A 22,870-nucleotide genomic window follows, 5' to 3' on the forward strand; every position below is an offset into this window, starting at 1 on the left:
ACAATACTCTTTCCCTGTCTGGTAATAAGGAAGAATGGCCGTGGAAAGTAACCTTTTGTGGAAAGAAATACTTGGCTTTGAGAAGGCTTGAAGTTCATACATTTTTCTTGAATTAGATTCCCCATTAATTACTTTATCCACAAAGAGGTAATTATCAGAGTTATGTAAGCAATTAAGGAGATGATACTCCACATTCTTTCAGCTTGTTGACCTTTCTCACTTTATTTCATGTGGCTATCTGAAACATCAGTGATTTACATGTCTTTCTTTCTTTTTGTTTTAACAGATTTCTGTGTGTGTGTGTCCCCATGATGAAAACATCATTAAATAAAATATCAGGAATACACTCTTAAGAAGCAGAGTCGACTTAAAGTTCTAGAAAAAATGAAAGCACTAATATTCATGGACAACTCTACACTCTGAAAGTTACTCCAAATTTTGTTGACCTCTCTTTTGTCTAGGAGTTTTTCAAATTTTCTACCATGATCATTTGTTAGTTTTATAATTACATAATAAAGGCATTACATCATACAATCTTTTGTTATCCATTGCAGTTTTAAAACTATTCCTTTCCTTGTCCTCAGCAGATATGTCATAGATTATTAGTACACAAGCAAAGACTTTCAACGTAACAGTATTTTATAGTGAGAAGAACTATACTGAGCTATCTCTATCCTAAGACAATGCACTAGGAAAGCACTAGGAATTCTTAAACAATAGGAATACAGAGACAATCAAGGGGCAAGTTCCTTGCCTTCGAGTATACAGGATCATTATAGCAAATGCTTAAATAGCACTTAGTAAGTAACTCACCACAGCAGTCTTATTATCCTCCATTTTAATAGGTGAGCAGAGGAAGCCACAGGGAATTCATAGGGTAAAGCCAGAATTTGAACCTAGGTAGACTAGTACACTCTCCACGGCTTTAACTACTACGTTAAAAAAATATATATATATAAGTTATATATATATATAAAACTCCAAGTATTCCAAAGTTACAAAACACTTATCTACCAAAACTCAAAAAGGAGCACACAAACTTGCATAGAAAATAAACATGTGGGTTTCCCTTGTGGCGCAGTGGTTGAGAGTCTGCCTGCCGATGCAGGGGACACGGGTTCGTGCCCCAGCCTGGGAAGATCCCACCTGCCGCGGAGCGGCTGGGCCCGTGAGCCATGGCCGCTGAGCCTGCGCGTCCGGAGCCTGTGCTCCTCAACGGGAGAGGCCGCTACAGTGAGAGGCCCGCGTACCGCAAAAAAGAAAATAAACATGTAAAAGTTCATAAATAAACCACAATATAACCTGCTCCACATAATATACTGACTGCAGTGTCCTGGGCCTCTCCCATCCTTAGGTAGCCGGAAATTACAACAAAATAATACTTTTCACCTTTGGAAGCCACACCATCTCTCATACCAACCAACCAATTACTTCCTTAGAGAGAACAGGAAATTAACCTGAATATCATAAAAAAAATATATATAGCATTAGTGATGTAGAATCTTTGTTTAAAGACAATAACTTCAATAGCAGAGGGAACTTTACCATTGCAGGCTTCAGATAACCTCTATATTTCTCAGATTTCATGCTAAATCATAAAATGCCATATTGTGTCTGAAGCTATTTTTTCAATAGTCCATTTTCTTAAATGGACTAGCAAAGCCGTAAATACTGAGGAACATTTTGGCTCTCAAATCCTAAAGCCATTCTGATTATGCCTGGGTGATCATGGGGACGTCATCGGAACTACCAGAGGACTGGCTGAAATACCAGTGTTCTGGCCAGCTTACAAATTAAAAATTATACAGAATCCAATTTTATTTTTTTGTTAAGTAATTCCTATGAGGCTTTTGAGATGTCACTGTAAAGTCCTTTCATGTGTAATCTTTATCCATTAGATAGGGAACAATGCCAATCCCCGTAATAAATACTGTCACAACCTGACACTGAAAATCCATTGCAGCGCATAGGACCTGCAAATAGGATGTGAATCACACAAATCCACTCATTCAGACAATCAACAAATGTTCATTTTTAAGTCTACTATATGCCAATAATGTACCGGCTTCTCAGATGCTAAACCATGCTAAATGCTGAAACAGACATACTCAGTTCGGGCCCTCCTGGAACTTATTACCTACAGAAGTGCCTTCGTTGTAAATGGTCAGGTCTCAGCCAATGCTATTATCATCAGCAGGTGACCAAAGGATAAAGCTTGCTTCCCTTCCGAGGTACAAAACAGTTCTTACACCTGGATGGGATGCAAAGAATAATCTGACTTCTGTTCACCAGGGCATAAATTGAACTGTCCTTGCAGAAGAGATAACAGATGCTGTGAACCCCAGATCCTAGAAACGGGCCAGGCACACGACAAGTGTTCAGCTTTTCAAAAACAAATGAACAATCACTTCCTCTCCTAGATCTTTACACCCTTCCTCTGTTGGCTACTTTCTCTCAGCTTATAAACATCCTCAAATATACTCACTTAAAAAAACTCTCAGACCTATGATCCTTTGGATATTCTTGTGGATAACCTAAGTCTCTACCATGCCTTCAAACACCTGTCCTCCCAAAAGCCCACATCTGTACCTTGGGCCCAGACCTGTCTACCAGGCCCCTCTAAAGCACTGAAGATGAAGGAAGATCCTCTCGCCACCCTCAATCCCTTTCTACTGTGCTCTGTATTTCTCAAAAAGATGCAGCTGTGAAATGTCACCCACGCTTGCTGCCCTCCCTTTTCTAACTGGTCACCAGGCCTCACCCATTCTCTCTCAGATCTGCAAAACCCGGTCCCACCTTTTATAACTTAAGTGGGACCCTTAGATTACAATTCACCCTGCACCCAATCAACTGCCTTCCACATGGAGGTCCAAGTGAGTCTCTAAACCAGAATTCCATTTCACTGTTCTTTGGTGTTTCCCGCAGCCTTCAGGATAAACATCCAAACTTCTGACAGGACAAACAAGGCGCCTTTCTGTTGGGCCCCACTAAGTTTTCAGTATTAACTCTCATTTCTTTCCCAAACCCTGAGTTCCAGCCCTGTACATTAGTTTTGCCATATTTTCTTACATTTCTCAAACTTCAACACACACTGCTTTCTCCTGCCACCCCAGGAGCTTCTACATATCCTTAGAGAGGACAGCCCTTCCTCCAAGAATCCTACCCTGAACTTTCCCTTCCAAGTTTCTGTGCTCTGCAAAGGGGAAAGATGGCGGGGAGGGATACATTAGGAGTTTGGCATTAACATATACACACGACTATATATAAAATCATCAACAAGGACCTACTGCATAGCACAGGGACCTCTACTCCATATCCTGTAACAAACTGTACGGGAAAAGAATCTGAAAAGGAATGGATATATGTATAACTGAATCACTTTACTGTACACCTGAAACTAACACAACATTGTAAATCAACTATCCTCCAATATAGAATAAAAATTAAATCAAAGAAAAAAGAGATTCTGTGCTCTGTAGCAGCAGAACTCACTTCTTCCAGAGCACTGACTCCTGTGCTTGTGTTTACTTGCTGCCCAGTAGAAGGGAAGATTACCTAGGGCAGAAGCATGGTCTCCAGCAGCCCTTGGTTCTGACAACTCATTCAAGTGCCAGGATACTTTACACACATAACCTGCTTAATTAATTCTAAGAACCCACAGAAAGAGTGGTTTTTAATGTCATTTTACAAGTGTGGGGAGTGTAGTGCAAAACAAACCTGTCCAGGCCACAGAGAGCATGAGCCCTGGAATTCAAACCCTAAGCTGCCTTGACTCCGGTGCTCTTTCCACTATATATGATACACCTATTGGAAAAATTTTTTATTTTCTTGAGCCCTGTTTCAATGGAAAGGAAATGAAGCTGGGATATATCCATTTCCTAATCGCTTTGGTGTGTACCAGGCAAAGTCATTCAACAGACCAGGTAACATCTGTGCAACAATTAACGATGCTCCAAACTGTGCTAAGTGTTCTACTTTGTAGAGTCTAGAAGCATTAACACAGTGCATCCTTGTAACCGCCACGGAGGCTGGGTCCTGTGAAGCCCATGCTACAGATGAGAACACTGAGACCTTGAAGCCTTAAGGCACTCGGCCGGGGTCACCGAGCTGGCAGGAGTCCTAGGCCGCACGCCCCATCTCGTGCAGGCACACCCGGGCACTGGGCACCGGTTCTAGTGCCCACCCTCCACCGTTAACCATTTAAAACCCCGCTTCTCAGCGCCCACACGAGGGCCCCTGGAAGCGGGAAGTACAAACCTGTCTCGACAAGCCGTGGCTGGAAGAAGCTCTGGATACAGATCAGGGGCAGAGGGTGCTCAGGAGCGGCGCCCAGTCTACCCGCGGAGGCAGAAGGCGTTAAGTCCAGCAGGCCCTCCCTCAGGGAAGCCCGCACGGAGGGCAGAGGCACCGAGTCCTGCAGCGCGCACAGGTCCTCAGAGCGCGAGAAGGAGTCGGCCGCGCTGTCCGGGCGCAGCTTCACCGAGTGTTCACGGCCTGAGCGCGGCCTCGGGGACGCTGGCTGCAGACAGGATGCCCACACCCGCCTGGGGGCCCCGGCTCGCCTCCCGGCCCCTCGGGCGCCCACCGCCCAGCGGCTGCGGCCCGAAGATATAGGGCCACCGGCCCAAGCTAGGCCGGGCCCTCCATGCCGCGCTCCGGAGCCCACGCGCGGCCTGGTGTTGGCGCGGGCATCAACGCCCTCCCGAGCCGTGCGGTTGCGGTTTAAGCCTCCGGGCGGGCCCGTGGGGGCGGGGCTCGAGGACTTCTGCGAGCTCGCCGTGCGTCCGCACGCAGACCCGCCTCCCTTGACGACGCGGCTTGAGGAGCAGCACGCAGACCCGCCTCTCCGACGACGCGGCCTGAGGAGTGGTGTCGGCAGCTTTGAGCCTATGGCAGCGCGAAAAGTAGGAGGTGTGGAGAATTTGGGGTTTCCAAAAAGCGTTTGCTGATTGACCCAAACAAAAGTGAAACTGGTTGTATCAGCGCATTTTAAAAGTAGTTAAACTCCCGCTAAGTGTCTGTGCTCGCCCCGCCCAGAAGAGAGCTTGAACTCCGTGAGGGACACAGGAAAGGCTGAGTGAACGTCTGCCTGTGGTCCCTTACCTGGTGCACAGGTGTGTGAATTTCTGCGGAGAGCTCTTAATTTCTGTCGTTTCTGCTGACTTGACACGGTGGTTGGCAAACGGTGACGTGTTCCGTGCATTCAGGACATGATCGTGGTTCCTAATAATCACTTTGTTTTGTACTGACACCTCCACAGAGAATTTACTACTGAATATCCACTTTGCAGAAGAGAAAGTGAGGCGTAGGAAGTGAAGTGACTGAGTAAGAGGAAGGACTCAGACAATTGGTGTTAGTAAATTAACCCTGCAAGGAGGCCGTTAGCCTGCGGTGGCTCTAGCGATGCGGCCGCCCACTTAAACCAACCCAAATCTAAGCCTGTCAGCGCCTCAGGGTGACGAACACCGCTGAGGACACCCAGTCACAAACCACCAACTAGGCGTTAAAGCCATAGCAAATCACTCGTTTCCTTGCTTTGCTTCTGCCCTTTTAAAATAAACATCTCTGCAGCTCCTGTGGCTGGAGTGCTCCTCACCTCTTCCGCTTTGTGGTGCGTGAATTGAATCTATTTTTGCGCACATAAAGTGTTAAAATTTTAAATATGCCTCAGTTTGTCTTCTAAGATTGGCCGTAGAAGTTGGATTTGTGTCCAGTTTCTAGAGCAGTAGTCGTCCTCTGGTCAGGCCTTAGGCGTTACGTGTACAACGTTCCTCTTCTACCACCACCTTCTGGATGCCTCCACCCACTACCAGCTCCCACGCATCAGTTCCCCTAGTTGTGGTCAGCAATGGCTTTTACATGTAGCGTGCTCACATTATAACATCGCAGACACTCCTCCGTCCTCCAGCCAGCGTGTGAAGTGAAACATTACCATTCCTGTTGAAGAGTCTCTGGTGTGACCACTTTCCCAAACACAGCCACTCCCCAGCTGACCCTGGGTAACCACTCTTCTGAACTTGGTCTCCATCAGTGGCATGGATGTCTTTCTATGTAGGCTACATGTTTAAGTATTCTTAAACTGCATATCGTATTCTATTTTGTTTTCTCTTGTTACTTGCTTTATTTAGCGTTATCTTTGCTAGGTTCATCCATGCTGACACTTAAAGATCTGTCTAGATCATGTACTTTCTTCGCTACGTAGGATTCCCATGTAGGGAAATCCAATAATTTATATGTGCATTTTCCTGTTGATGGACATTTAAATTGTTTCGAATTTTAAGTATGATTTCTTTTTTAAAAAATTTTTATATCCTTTTTAAAGGTTACTTTACATTTACAGTTATTACCAAATATTGGCTATATTCCCTGTGTTGTACAATACATCCTTGAGCCTGTCGTACACCCAGTAGTTTACATCTCTCACTTCCCCACCCCTGTATTGCCCCCTCCTCCCCCTCCGCACTGGCAACCATTAGTTTGTTCTCTATATCGGTGACTCGCCTTCTTTTTTGTTATATTCGTTCAATTGTTGTATGTTTTAGATTCCATTTATAGGTGATATCCTACAGTGTTTCAGAGTTCAAAAGACTCTCACGACAGAAGCCAAAAGGTAAGAGCCATTTTACATTGATAAAAAGCATCTTAACTATGTAGAAGCAGAAAATGAAAAGAAAGAACTTTGCATTACATTTAATAAAAGCTTAGGGAGATCTTTGTGGTATATTAGTGAACTTAGTTGTGGAAATTTAGCCATGTACATTGTGTTGGAGAGGCACCAAGAGTTCAAGAACTCTCACAATTTGAGTACACAATTGCCTTACTTGTAGGCATGGTGGCAGCCATTTACATAACAATGATTTGGAGGATGTTGTGTTAGTCAGCTCTTGCTGTGATAATGCTTTGGAACAAATCGACCCAAAACTCAGTTCCATAAACAAGAATTTATTTTTCTTGGACCTATTGGCTAGCTGCAGTGTCTCTCTTTTAGACCTCTAGATGGCTGGTTTTGCTCCGTGTTTTGGGTCAGTTTGAGGTCTGTAACACACATCTTCCTCTGGAGCCCAACTGTGAGGCCGCAGCTCCCAGGCCCTGTCTTCTCACAAAGTCCACTGAAACATAAGAGGTGAGCCCAAGCGCACAAGCCCATTTAAGGCCTCTGTTGCTCATTGAAGGCCATCATGTCTGCTCACACTTCTTTGGCCAAAACATGTCACAGATCTAAGCTGTATTTAGAATATGTGTATTTGTTTAAAGTTGGGTGCCCTCACAGAAGAATATTGCCTTTTGGACAGTGTTACCTTAGCATTTTCATTGACATTTGCAAACGTGATAAACGCCGTGTGTACTTTTTCACCTTTGAGAACTTTCTGAAATTGTGGGACCATTTCTATTGGAAAAGAGGAAGGTACACTTTAGAACTCAACTCTAGTTATGGCATTGTTGGGAGAAGAATTAATGAGATAAGGTCAATACAAGTGAAAGATTTGGGATCACATATTCATCATTAACATTAGCATTCTACAGAACATTCCTGGAGAATTGTGATGCTTGCTTTATGTGATTTCTATCATAAATCATTAGAATTTGACCAAGACACTTCAGTGAAACATACATCATACAGCACATCGCATTTTAGTTTTTCCCACCACTCCACAACTTATCATCAATACTTCACCATAACTCAGAAACAGAAACTGAGTGAGTTCATTGTTAGCAGACGGGCTTCACAAGCAATACTAGTGGAAGTTCTTCAAATGATAGCAGACAGTAACTCAAGCCATACAAATAAAACAAAGAATGCTGACTAGAGCAGTTGTGGAGGGAATTATAAAAGATACTGTAATTTCAAATTTCTTCTCCTTTCTTCTCTTAACTAATTTTAAAAGTAAGTGCCTAAACAATATGACTATATTTGGATTGTTCTCTATATAACATAAAAACATATCATATATTTGATGATATGGCACAACGAAGGCAGTGAGAACAAAGCTGTGTTAGGATAAAAATGACAGTAGATCATAAGCTGATTCCGCAGGAAGAAAGGAAGAGAACCAGAAATGGTAAATAGATTAACCCGACAAACTCAAAAAAATTTATTTGCTCAACTTTCTTCTCTAAGCTCTTTGAAAAAATAAGCTTGTGAGAAGTAATTATTATAATAATATGTTGTTAAGTATGTAACATATATAAATGTAATAAAAACAAAAAAGAGGGGAAGGCATACAGCTCTATAAAAGTACAGTATCTGTTTCTATCTGGAATGAACCTAGTAAAAATCTGAAGAGATTCTTAGGTGTATTACATAAGCCCTAGTGCAGCCATTACTCAAACAATGTGGTTAAAAATCATTAAAGGAATTACATGTTACGGTAGAAAATATCTACTTACTATAAAAGGAAACTGGAGGAACAATAACAAAAAAGCAAAAACATGAGGCATGTAGAAAACCAAAGGTAAAATGATAGACATAAATAAATCCTACCATATCAATAATAAAAACTAAATGTTAATGAATTAAACAGTATAATCAAAAGGCATATATTGTCGAACTGGGTATTAAAAAATGTTTACTATAGGAGACACTCCTTGGATTCAAAAGTCTAATGTGTACAAAGTAAAAGGATGAAAAAATATACATCATGCAAATAGCAACCGTAAGCATTGCTGAAGTGGCTATACTAATACCAGAAAAATAGACTTTAAAACAAACAAAAAAGTTACTAGATATGAAAAGGGACATTTTATGATAAAGAAAGGGAAGATACAAAAATCTTTACTCTATTTGCCCTGAATAAGGTAAAACCAAAATACACGAAGAAGAAAATACCAAAATCCATGAAGAATTGAAGGAAGAAATAGATAATTGCACAACATTGGGTAGAGGCTTCAGTACTCCACAGTCAATAATGGATAGAACAGTTAGGCAGAAGATCAACAACGATATAGAAGACTTGGACAAGACTATGAATTAACAAGACCTAATAAATGTTTACAGAACACTCAACCAAACAGTAAAATACTCATCCTGCTCAACTACATGTGAAACGTTTTCCAGCATAGATGACATGCTAGGCTGTAAGAGAAGAGATTGAAACGCACATACATTGCTGGTGGGAATGTAAAATGGTGCGGCCATTTTACAAAACAGCTTGAGAGTTCCTGCAAGTGTTAAACATAGAGTTACCCTATGACCCAGCAGTTCCAGTACTAAATATATACCTAAGAGAAATAAAAACTTATGTCTGCACGAAAGCTTGTACGTGAATGTTCATAGAAGCATATTTCTAAAAACAAAAGGTGGAAATAATTCAAATGACAACTGGATAAATGAATAAACAAAATGTGGAATATCCATACAATAGAATAGCATTCAGCTATAGAAAGGAATGATCTATTGATCCATGTTACAACATGGATGAACCATGAAAGCATTATGTAAAGTAAAAGCAGCCACTCACAGAAGATCACATATTGTACGGTCCCATTTATATGAAATGCCCAGAATAGCAAATCTGTAGAGACAGGAAGTAGATGAGTGGTTGCCTAGGGCTGAGAGGGCTGAGGAGATTGAAAAAAGCTTGTTAATGTGTAATGGGTTTTTTGTGGGGGGACAGAAATCTAAAATTGGATTGTTGTGATGCTTACACAAGTCTTTTAGTGGTTACACTCAGAACCACTGAATTGTATACATTAAAGTGTTGAAATTATGGTATTTAAATTACATCCCAATAAAGCTGTTAAAATTATGACAATTTTATATTTATAAATTTGAAAATTCATCGAAAATGACAAATTCTTTAAAAATGCAAGCTAACAAGACTAACCCAAGAAAGAAAACATATCTCAAAAACCTATATCTACTGCAAAAGTTGTTTGTATAATTAAGTACCTTTACAGAAAATGATTGCCAGGGATAAATGGCTTTCCAAGTAAATTCTTCCAAATATTTAGGGAAGAAATATTGGTAATCTTACATAAAAATCTTCCAGGAAACAGAAAAGTATATATTGCTCAAATATTTATAAGGCCAACATAAGCTTCAGAACAAAACTAAAAAGAATATTACAAGAATAGAATCACAGGCCAGTTTCTCTTTTGAACATGCATGCAAAATGTGTAAACAGAAGCACAAACTGTATCCATGGTATGTAAAACAATCATATATCACAATCAAAGTAGCTTTATTCTAGTAATGCAAGGTTGGTTTAACGTTCAAACATGAAACTGATCCCAGGAATGAATTAGAGTGGGGAAAAAAGTCATTTAAAACAGAAGTCTTGGGACTTCCCTGGTGGTCCAGTGGTTAGAACTTGGCGCTTTCACTGCTGGGGCCCTGGGGTCCAATTCCCGGTCAGGGAACTAAGATCCTGCAAGCCATGAGGCGGGCCCCCCCCCCGCCAAAAAAAAAAAAGGAAAAAAAGAAGACAACCAGGAGAAGCACAAGATCGAATAAACATAACAGATAACACCTTATGAAAAGTAGGTGAAGATTATGGAATATTCTAAAATTTTAAAACAAAAAGAAACATTTAAAGATTCAAGAGGATGTGACAAATATTGTACATAGGCAAAAAATAAAATAAAATATACGGATGATGGAAGCCCAAAAATCCAGATGCCCATGTCCTGTCTCTGAAGATTCTCATTCAATGGGTTATGGATTTCCTCTATGTTTAAAAACCTACAGGTGTTATAAAGCAGAAACTAACACACCATTGTAAAGCAATTATACTCCAATAAAGATGTTAAAACACAACCAAACAAACCTACAGGTGATTCTGATATGATTCACAGACAATGTAAAGCTTCTGCTTTACAGGAAATAATACCAGATTATTTTGTTATTTTATAGTTATAGTAACAGGTTGTACTGTTGACCGGTAAGTCTGATGTCAAAATGCACTCCCCACTAGGGATATAAAAGGAACTAATAGTCTCTGCGGCTGCTTGGTGGCAGCATGCATGTATTGCAAGGGCAATTATTGTAGGAATCCAAATGAGTGGAACATTTTAGAATTGGAAGACTACATACAGATCATCTAGTCAAGCTTCCAACTATTATAGTTGTGAAAACTAAGGCCCATATAAAAGAAATGATTTATCTCCAAAGAGCGTTAGTGAAAGAGTATGAAATTAAAAATATCTCTGAACTTTTAATTTAGTGCTGTTTTTATTAATCTCATGTATTAGCTTAAACTTCAGTGTGACAGATTTGGGATTGAATTCTTGCTCAGATTTACTGATTGCGTGCCTTTTAGTAAGTTACTAAAACACTTTTTTACAAAAAAATAGATTTATTTTTGGCTGCGTTGGCTCTTCCTTGCCATGCGCGGGCTTTCTCTAGTTGCGGTGAGCGGGGGCTACTCTTTGTTACGGTGCGCGGGCTTCTCATTGTGGTGACTTCTCTTTGTTGCTGAGCACGGGGTCTAGGTGTGTGGGCTTCAGTAGTTGTGGTTCACGGGCTCTAGAGTGCAGGCTCAGTAGTTGTGGCGCATGCTCTTAGTTGCTCCGTGGCATGTGGGAGCTTCCCGGACCAGGGCTCAAACCCGCGTCCCCTGCACTGGCAGGCAGATTCTTAACCACTGCGCCACCAGGGAAGCCCTACTAAAACACTTTTAACTTCGCTTTTCACATATGTAAAATGGTGAGCCTTGGCTGATATAGAATATGAGATAACCTAGCACTGTTCTTAACACATACACGTAGTTAACATTTTTTGGCTCTCATCCCTCTTAAACAGCCTCTATCCTCTTAACAATGAAAGTGTGTTTCAGCTAGCAAAGCACCCCAGAGCTGACCACATTCTGGCAAGAGATACAGGATTCTTTTTCTTGCTGGTGGTTCTTTATACCTGATATTTGAACTGCACTGAAACATGAACATCTCTTGTTTATACTGTATTAATGGATTGATGAATTTGATAATTTGATAGATGAATTTTAAAAAGTAATATGCAGGAAAAAAAGTAATATGCAGGAATTGAGCTGCCTTACTCTCAAGAAATATAATTCGATAGTGGTGGCTAAAACGATAAACAGTGTTTGCACAGGGAGTCCATATTGGATGTGAACTACCTGTACTCCCATTCGTCTATTAAGAATAAATAGAATCCTTTCAAAATCTGTTTTAAAGCGCAGTTATTTCCTTCTGACTCATTTAAGTTACCTGCAAGAAAAAGACAATCTCCTGAATCCTTGCTTAAAAGGCTTTTAATATAAAGCAGATAATTTTTTGCAACATTTCCCAAACTTTTCATTATCAAATTGGCTGAGGCTTCTCAACGATTATCATTTCACAACAATATCTCCCTTTTCACCTTTTTTAAAAGAATTGGCCTCGTAGATGTGCCCTTAAAACAGAGCTTCACTCTCAACTTATTTTAAATTTTGTATTCAAACAGTGTGAAGAAAACAGGATCAGGGAATTCAGCCATAAAAGTGAATGGATTACTGATACATGCTACATCATGGATGCAACTAAGTGAACGAAGTCAGGCACAAAAGGCTCTATATTGTATGGTTCCATTTATATGAAATGTCCAGCAGTGGCAAATCCATACACACGGAAAATATTATACATTAGTGGTTTCCAGGGGTTTGGAAGAGAGGGAAATAGGGAATTACTCCTCAAAATGAGTGTATGTTTCCTCTTGGGGTGATGAAAATGTTTTGTAGTTGGACAGTGGTGATAGTTGCACAACATTGTGACAGTAGTAAATTCCACTGAATGGTACAGTGAATTGTAAAATGATCAAAATGGTGAATTTTGTGTTATGTTCATTTTACTACAATAAAAAGGAGAAAGAATTAGGGAAAGACTTAGAGTTTGGGAAACTAAGGTGAACTGATCAAGAAAAAGACAGCTCTACTGTTCAGTGTTCTCTCAGCTCTCCCAGTGCATTAATCCTCAGCAAAAAGTAGCCTGAACTTGTCGATGATAGTCATTCAACACAGTCCAGGGAAAAGTAAATAAAATAAAACCCAACTCTTCTTCTTTAGCACATCTATGAAAGGTTAACTTGCTGCTCAGCCACGTGGACATTCATGAAATCGTTTCACTTTAGGTGTCCTCTACTTCAGTACTTTACTCACAGCTCATTCACACCTGTAGGCAACAGCATTCCTTAATTGGATGGAATCTGCAGTGCTGGTTGTGATCGGTCTCATGAAAAGAAAAGGGAAGGAGGAAAAAGCCTCCACATTGACTTGGTGGTCTTGACGAAATGGATGCAGAAGACAGCTTGAGTGTCAAACTGGAAACTGTTATTTTCCTTTTCCTTTTCTTTTTATCTTTCCTATCAGGTCTTCTGCCCACTTCCCACCCCCTTCTCTCAAACAGGAAAGACACTAATTAGCTGCTTTTTTGTGTTTTTGGTAAAACACCTATTGTTTTGCGTTTCTTGTTGTTCGGTGAACATTATTGTTTTTACTGCCAAATGAGCTTCAGTGGTTGATGTAGGGGGTCTCTTGGGAACTTAACGTTTTCCAGTTTAAGTGGAAAAGCGTTTTTGTTTGAATTGGCTTTTACTGGGTGCTTCAAGGTTTGCTCTTGGCTCTTTGAAGGGGGACTAAATAGCACTGTGTTTCCTTTGAGGTTCCGTTCCAATGAAGAAAGGATCCTATGTCCTGGGCACTTTTTGTTGATTTTGCTGTGTGTCCTCTCTAATAGCCAGATGCAGATTCCAGGAAAATGACATATAAATGAATATAAGTAATCTAATATTTTTACAATTTGCTTTGGCCATACTCCTGGTCTTATTCTACTTGTAGCAGATGGCTTTAAAGAGCATTAGCTATGTATATATTAAAAATAATATGAATATACCAATATTAAATATTATATTGATGTATAAATGTAATATACTAATATTTATATTAGTGTATAACAGTTATGTATTATATTAATATATATTTTTGCCTAGCATATATTATAGACAAAATATATGAGTAATGAAATGTATTTATATCGTTAATATGTTCATAATATTAATATGATATATCCTGTAATATTGATTTTAAAACAATTATATCATAATATATAAATATATAATTATTATTATCTGATATAATACACTATAGTTAATATATTCTATATAACACAATATATAATGTATTAGTGTAATTGTATTATATAATATAAATATAATACATATATAAAACTATATATCTTTTGGTTATACATTACACATACGAGTATGTATAGCTAATTATAATTTTATTTACATAGGAATCTGGTCATCATAACAATTGATGTAAAAATATGCAATATTTTCAATCAAATGGGCCTTAACCTCACTACCTACACATAAGTACTTTTAAAATCTTGAACCCTGTCTAACTCATGCTTCCATATCTCTCAACCCGCTTTTCTACACATGCACATAGACACACGTTTATACACGATATATATGTATACTACCAGTTTTCAGTTCAATGTATATAAATATATAATATATAATGATATTCCTGTGTATGTATACAAATATAAATCAAAGGTATGTGTATAGGTATGTATTTCATATGTTTATATAAATATATCATACAAATAATGTATGTGTATATAAATACATGACTGTATACATACATACACAGAAATACACTTATTTAAACAAAAGGGACCTAAATAAACATAGTTCTCTAAGAATAAAAGGTTATGTCTCACTCTTTCAATAACAGTTTATAGTTTTCTACTGTATGTGCTTCTATAATTGTTATGAACATTTCCCATTTTTGTTGAATGTTAAGTTGTTTTAATTTTTTGCCTTTTTTTGTTTGTTTGTTTTTTTGGTACGTAGGCCTCTCACTGTTGTGGCCTCTCCCATTGCGGAGCACAGGCTCCGGACGCACAGGCTCAGCGGCCATGGCTCACGGGCCCAGCCGCTCCACGGCATGTGGGACCTTCCCGGACCGGGGCACGAACCCGTGTCCCCTGCATCGGCAGGCGGACTCTCAACCACTGCGCCACCAAGTAAGCCCAGTTTTTTGCCATTATTAATGAAGTTCTGAAGAATACGGTGGGCAAGATTACTTGAAAAACTCTCCTAAAAGAAAAGGGTTAGGTATGCTAGGTTAAATGTACACAACTTATTTTTAAGTGCGTGGTTGATTTTGGATGTGTGCAGTCGAAATGTCCAGTACCCATGAAGGAAGGGTGGTCCATGTGTGAGAGTTATAGCTCTATTAAGAGTGGATTGAAGATCTTGATAGCTTAGAACAGAAGCTGGAACTCCTGTTTTTATGGAGCCAAATGGCAAATATTTTAGGCTTTGTAGACCAAAGAGGCAAAATTGAGGATATTATTTAGGTACTTAGGTAACCATTTAAAATGTTACCAGTTAAAACGTGAAAATTATTCATAGCTCATAGGCCATAAAAAATAGGCAGCTGTCTGGATTTGGAATACAGGCCGTAGTTGAATGACACACCTGGTATAGAGACTTGTTTTTAAATGGCCATGACCACATGGGAGGCAGGAGGTAAGACTCCATCCCTACTAGATGGGAAGTTAGAACTAAAGCTATCTATCCCTGGCTTCACCTTTAATGAAAGGGTGTGCCAGGAGAAAAAAATATCTGCTGGCAAAGGGAGACTAAGAGCAAATTCTCTTGGCCTCTGCTCTGGGTAGGAAACAGGTAGGAAATCTTGAGAATTCTGAACCGCAGATCTGTGTTCACAGTGTTTGGGTTGCAAATTTATTTGCGGTCTAGCAAACAGAAGCTAAGAAATTAACTTACAATGCTCCCAAATCGGTGGTATTCCAAACACAAAACTAAACCCTTTCTGGAGAGGTAGACCTTCAACACAGGCCTATAGGGTTCCCACAGATAAAGTTTAGCTAAACGTGAGCTCATGATCTAAATTTACACAATAATGAAGAAATCAGCTACAAGTGGAGAGAATCAGCAAAAACAATCAATAGCAGAATTAGATTCCCAAGGCCATCCATCAGATGTTGGAATAATCAGGTGCCAGGCAGAAAATATACATAAAACTAGAACTGAAACAAGGAGCAAGGATGTTTTAAAAGACTGGGTAGGATCTTTCAAACATTTTTAGAGTACATGTCATTGTTAAAGCTAAAAACTCGAAGGTCGTGTAATACAGCAGATTAATCGTGGAGAAGAGTGAAATTATGCTGTTTTTAAAAATATGGCAGGTCAGATTTCCTGGCTAATTATATAAGTTGATTTATCTTAAAAAATACACAGTATTTTAAAGACTTATTGGCTGTAAAATAAGTTAAGGGTATTTCAAAGGGCTTCTCTGCAAAGAGAAGTGAGAAGTAGCAAAACACAGAAAGTCGACGGGAAAAAATGTCAATATATACATGGCTATAGGGTGAACCAAGCCTTAGGCCAGCAACTATGAGGAGGAGCTGACCCTTAGATACGTACAACTAAGCTGGAACCTTCAAAAAGTTCAACTATTTATAAGTCAAAAGATTTATTAAAATTAATAACCAAGTGTTTTAATTGACATCAGAAGAGTAAAACAATAAACCCTGAGAACATAGAAAAATAAACAGTAAAGATATGAGCAGAACTTAATAAAACAGAAAAAAGTATAAAATTGAGGTGATTTAGTAAGTCAAAAGAATATTCTTTGAAAAGATTTAAAAAAACAAACTTTGATTAAGCAAAACAAAAACGTAAGTAAACAATATACAGAAAGAATCAGGACAATGTTATAGCAGAGAGTACAAACAGAGAATATATGAAATGCCAGTAAATTTGAACATTTCTGTAAAGTGGACAATTTCCTAGCTCCTAAAGTTTACCAAAACTGACACAAGCGGAAATTTGTAGCTGGAGTTCTTACACCAGTAAAGGAATTAAGTCAATAGTTCACAAGCTTTCACCAAGAAAATACCAGACCCGGCCAGATCATTTGGGAGGTGAATTCTATCCAACTTCTGTTAAACAGATAACATCAATATTAACAAAGAAAAACTTCTAGGGAGTAGCAAAGGAAGAATGCTCCTTTATTCATCTTATGAAGTCTATATAATCCTAATACTGAAAATAGATTAGGACTGTAAGGAAAAAGAAATTTACAGGTCAAATTTACTTGTAAATATAAAAGGAAAAATTTTAAACTATGATATTAGCTACCCAAGTTCACTAGAGTAAGAAAAAGCACGAGCAAGTTAGGTCATCCAATGTAGTTTAATGTCAAGAATATATATCAATAGATTGAAATCACCACATTTTATTTCTTTCATGTGTCTCTTTAAAAAATTGGTAAGTACTTATATTGATCTCTCTTGTGCTAGGCACTGTGCCAAGTCACTTACATATTTACTCCTTTAAACCTTCTATCATCCCTGGGGGAAAGTTCTATTTTGCTTCCATTTCTTAGTTAAGACTCTAACCCCCAGGAAAGTAAAGCAACATTTGTAAGTTTTTGTGGATGGTCAGTGACGGGACCAGTACAGGAACATCCAAAGTCTGTGCTTGGAAACAGTGCCCCATGTTGACACTCACATTACAGATGAAAGGAAAGGAACCATGCACTTACATTATAGATTAATACCCACATAACAGGTTAAAAGAAAAAGAAACATGTGCTTCTCTCAAAAGTTGTAAAGAAGGCATATCCATTTCTAAATATATTTCCCAATTTCTTTTGCTTGTTTTCTGACCTTTGTAGTGCATTTTGCCATGAGGAAAATTTTAATTCTTATATAATTAAATGTATCCTTTTTTCTTTGTATCTTAGAAAGGTATTCCTCATGAATAATTTATTTCAAGTCTCCCAGGTTTCTGATACTTTTACACTTTCATTATTTTTTAACTTTTAACTGGTTGCTGTATCTAAAATTTAGTAATTCTATGATAGTCATATTTTCCCACTTTTGTTGAATAATTTTTGCTACTGATCCAAAATGTGAATTTTATTTTAATCTCAATTCTCTTATGCTCTTGCATCTAATTTTAAGATGCTTCCTATTCCACTGGTTGTTTTGTCTATCTAAAACAAAATGCTACCTTAAAAATAATGAAATTATAATAAAATAAATGTCATTAGTAAACAGAATACAATATATAATAAATAGCATAATATAAAATAACAAAATATAATTTACCATATAACAAGGTCAAAGGAGAGCAAAAGTATACAATCACTTGAAATATCCCCCAAAAGATATTTTATAAAATTCAATATTCATTTGTAATTTAAAAGAAAGAGTAAAAAAGGGATTGATGAATGCTTCCAAAATAAGAAGAAATTATATGTCTAAAAGAGAAAGAGGTAAGTGACAGACTTTAGTAACACTGGCAATAAATGCAGGACAAGATGAGGATGCCTGATATAATGTTAAAGAAAAAGTATTATGTAACATTGTGTTTGCAGCACTGATGAGTTCAGTGAAAAGAGAATCTCATAGAAAAGAGTATCTCGTTCTTCTTAATGTATGTACACTTGTCCATTGCATGAACATAACAGCTTATTTAACCAATATGTTACTGATCTGCATCTGGATTTCTAGGTTTTCATGGAATTTTATTATGCACAGTTGTTTCAAACACTAGGACTTCCTCTTATGTTTATATCTTTTGAAAGAAACACTATCTCCACCGATGATTTATCTGTGCTGGCTGCTAGCTGACTTTGGATACTTCTCAGTTCTTCCCTTTACCTTCCTAGTCAATATGAAAACGGAAGGCAAGAAGGTCTCCTGTTTCGAGACTGTAAAGATTGGTCTTGGTGATAAAGTCTTGGTGGTAAAGGCTAAAAGTATTAACCCAGAACAAATGTTTTTCCAGCTGTAACTGTGTGTGACTCCCTTGGCTTGATTCCGTAGAGGATGTAAGACAAGACTGTAGAATCTGCCCTCAAAGAGCTTCCAGTAGGATGAGCTAAGTCAAGTATGGTGGCATATCTAATTCAAGACAAAATATCACGTCTCCTTTTCTCTCCTGGCAAAACTTGGTGGAGTGAATGTAGAAGTCACTATATGATTTAAATTAAAGCAACACAATAAATCGTGTATTGGAAGGTGATTATTCTGGTCTCTTTGTGGAGACGAATTGGAAGTTGTCTAGAAGAAGGAAAATTAGGTTAACCAAAGTTAAACTCATAAAAAATTGAGCATTAATTAAATATCTGTGGTCTATGTTTATCTTTGATCATAATTTCTCCCAATTTATAGACCTCTTTGACACCTGATTAATCCTTGTCAAAGATGCAGTTAACAATGATTATTACTGTGTATTAGGTTTTGCCTGGGCCCTGAAGAAACTATCCTAAATCACCAGCTATGATTGTCACTTGATTTCCTCACAGAGAACAATCAGAACTCCTTGTCTTAAGTGGCTTGGGATGTGAAACTAGTTAGTCTCTTAGATACTGTTAGAGGACCCTACAGAGCCCATTGGTGAAAGTTTGGAAAACACTGGGCTTCTTTAGATTGATTCTTGTAGTGCTTCAGGAAGGATCACTGAACCAAAAGGATAATGGTGTTTCTGGTTCTGTTGTTAGTGTTCTCCATGGAAACATTGCTGAAGCTTCTGGACTCAATTTCCTTCCCCATGTGTGAATGTCACTGAAAATATCCAACTCCATTCTATCCCCATGTAACTTCAGAAACTAAGCAAAATGAAGACTCAAAATTCATTTCAAATAATGAAATGAATATATAACATAGAATGGAACTGGGAAAATACCTGGTTTAAATTCTGGAAAGTACCAACTATACAATTCTGGATAAGTTGCTTCATCTTGCTTAGTCTAATTTAATGCCCATCTCACAGGATGTTATGATGATTAATTTAATATCTTTGTATAACGTACAGTGTTATGTAATTTCTTCTTGTTTTTCTTGAGTAAATTCATATCCTTAAGCAACTCACTGTAAACAATAGTTACTTGTTAAATTACTCTTATCTTCTATTATCAGCTGAATTGTGTCCTGCTCTAGTTGATATGTGGAAGTCTTAACCCCCAATACCTGGTAATATGACTGTATTTGGAGATAAGGCCCTTAAATAGGTAACTGAGGTCAAATGAGGTCAAATGTGTGGGCTCTAATCCAATGACTGGTGTCCTTATAAAAAGAAAATATTAGGACACAGACATGCACAGAGAGAAGATCATGTGAAGACAGAAGGAAAACATGGCATCTACAAACCAAGAAGAGATACTTGAGAAGAAATCAATCCTGCTGACACCTTATCTCAGATTTCTAGCCTCTAGACCTGTGAGTGAGTAAATTTCTGTTGTTTAACCTCCTCAGTCTCTGGTACTTTGTCATGGCAGCTCTAGGAAACTAATACAACTTTTTATGGCCTCCTTGTCTCATGTTGAAAGTTCAATATTTGGCATCATAGCTAGGAAACAAAAATATCATCTACATTCCTTGTTGTAGTCTTTCTTCCCCATTCTCATTGCTAGTAATTTCCATATTTGGGTCTGTTTTCTGTGCCTTGTAAACAGAGCGTTACGCTCATTTCTGGTCTTACTGCTAATATACGGTAAATGTGCAGATACTGAATAGATTTTGGAGAAGTGCAGCATATAGTTGGCACATGTGTGTATGTGTGTGTATTCATATAATTTATACTTTTTCTCTATTTTCTTCCTTTGGTGAGCTAAGATTCTCTGCTTTTGTGACTAGTACTCCTGAATACTAATCCCTGAATTTAATTCACCAAAAATTGCCAAAAATAATAATAATATGGGGAAAGAGAGAGTGATAGAGGGAGAAGAACAAACAATCAGGCAAGGGCACTACTGTGAATTATTAGGGTCTTAGTAATAAGATTATACTAGTCTAGAGGAAATGACTGTAAATATCATCAGTGAGCCCAGTTGGTCTTTACTGACTGCTAGACACATCCCTGAGTTCTGTTCTTAGTCTCCAACTGTGTGATTACTACTGTCTGGAAGTATTATTTGAACAACTAAAGTCACTTAATGGAAAAGGAATATGTCTTTAGAGAATCAACAGTAATTTTTCTATTTGATTACAAAGGAATGTTGACTGTCTGGAAACCTCAGTCATATTTGTAAGCAGAAAAGCATTGGCTATTAAAAGTGGATGATGTAAAGAGATGAGCAGAAACTTTGGCGATAGGTATACCCGGATTTAATTCTCACTCCTACCGCTTGGCAGCTGGATAACATTAGGCAAGTTTCATACCTCCGTGAAATTCACTTAATTCAGTCTGTAAAATGGCATAATAACTTATTATAGCATCCTTTTAGGAATTTTAAATCAGTTATTGAAATAAAAGTACACAATATATAGACAAGTATGGATTCCTCAATAGGTGTTTGACCTTTCATTTCTCCAGTATCCCACCCGCATCAAATAAAGAAAAATACTTTTTAAACTTTACAAATATTTCATTGTTCTAAAGTTAAAGCCATTAAAAATAGAAATAATCAAATGGCCTATCATACCATTAGAAGAAAAAAAAAGTGTTCATAAGAGTTCCATATTAGAATACAAATTTTCCTTAGGCACCTGTTGATGTATGCTCTTCTGCTCTTTACAATAAATAATTAAATTTAAAAGACTTAATTCCTCACTTTTAAGACCTTATTAGTTTACAAATTACATATTGACCTATGCTAAATTTTATACCGACCCATGCTAATGAATTCAATACAGAAAACAAAAAACACTGCACTCAAGCAAACTACATATATATATATATATATATATATATATATATATATATATTACCTAAATGCATTTATATCCTACCATATCTCATAAAGCATTGTGGTAACTCACCGGAATACAGACAATCAAATATAATGGCAAAAGCACTTAATATAAACAGGGCCAAGGAAACATAGAAGATGAAGAAAAGATGAGGGAAATGTGAACAGGAGGAAGTGTAGTTAATCGAGTTGTATGTTTTGACCTTAAGATTCTCTGTGTGGGGACTTCCCTGGTGGCACAGTGGTTGGGAATCCTCCTGCCAGTGTAGGGGACATGGGTTCGGGCCCTGGTCTGGGAAGATCCCACATGCCGCGGAGCAACTAAGCCCGTGCGCCACAACTACTGAGCCTGTGCTCTAGGGCCACTGAGCCACAACTACTGAAGCCCGCGTGCCACAACTACTGAAACCCTAGCGCCTAGAGCCCGTGCTCCGCAACGAGAGAAGTCACAGCAATGAGGAGCCTGCACACCACAATGTAGAGTAGCCCCCACTCGCCCCAACTAGAGAAAGCCCATGTGCAGCAACAAAGACCCAACACAGCCAAAAATAAATAAATTTATTAAAAAAAAGATTCTCTGTGGATAAAACAACATGTAAATAATTGGTTACAAAGCCATGTTATTTGAAGGTGCCAGACTGCACATTAACAGTCTGACACAAAGGGACAGCACAGGAAAACTATTCAAAGATAAAGATTTTTAAATCTTTGCAGTTTGAAACCTTTTAGAGCAAGTATAATGAGCTCGACAAACATTTCAACACTCCACGTGTTAATCACATTTTCAAAGCATGTCTCAAAGTCATTGGAAATAGTTGCTGTCTCTGATATGTAAAACAGACCTGTGATGTGTAAAACTCAGGAGGTATTGATATCCACTTTTTGGCATCTGAACAGGAAACAAAGTTGTTTCGCAGTGATAATAAAGAATGAAGTAAATGCAACAGTCAAATAAAAGACAAAGTACTGAGGGAATGTATTAACAAAACGAATCCAACTAAATTCTGGTGACCTGGAGCCTACGATTGTACACACTGCATGGAAATACCCCAGCCTAAATACTGGCATAGGAGGAAGGGTACTGCTAAGCCCATCACAGTATAATCCTTTTAAATGTCCCTTTCAAGGTTGTCTCCACTCAACACTGAGTATAGGAAAACTTCCCATCAGGCAGAAACACTGGCTGTGCAATGATTGAC

The 22,870-nt window shown here is 38.3% G+C and overlaps 1 protein-coding gene and 1 pseudogene across 12 annotated transcripts in view; one reads left to right on the plus strand and one right to left on the minus strand.

Annotated features, from left to right (window-relative positions):
- Nucleotides 1-22,870, minus strand: part of LOC137222075 (uncharacterized) — a 147,546-nt gene that overhangs the window by 13,751 nt on the left and 110,925 nt on the right. The window contains exon 1 of one of the 12 annotated variants that reach the window (XR_010942296.1): nucleotides 4,258-4,684. The exons of 10 other annotated variants lie outside the window; for them this stretch is intronic. The gene's annotated coding sequence lies outside the window, so the exon portion shown is untranslated. Of the gene's footprint in view, nucleotides 1-4,257; nucleotides 4,685-22,870 lie in introns of those variants that run through there. One more of the 12 variants, XR_010942293.1, reaches the window with a different exon arrangement.
- Nucleotides 6,590-22,870, plus strand: part of LOC137222074 (UDP-N-acetylglucosamine--peptide N-acetylglucosaminyltransferase 110 kDa subunit pseudogene) — a 225,515-nt pseudogene continuing 209,234 nt past the window's right edge.

The sequence above is a fragment of the Pseudorca crassidens genome, chromosome 3 (genome assembly GCF_039906515.1).
Source record: "Pseudorca crassidens isolate mPseCra1 chromosome 3, mPseCra1.hap1, whole genome shotgun sequence".
Lineage (NCBI taxonomy): Eukaryota > Metazoa > Chordata > Mammalia > Artiodactyla > Delphinidae > Pseudorca > Pseudorca crassidens.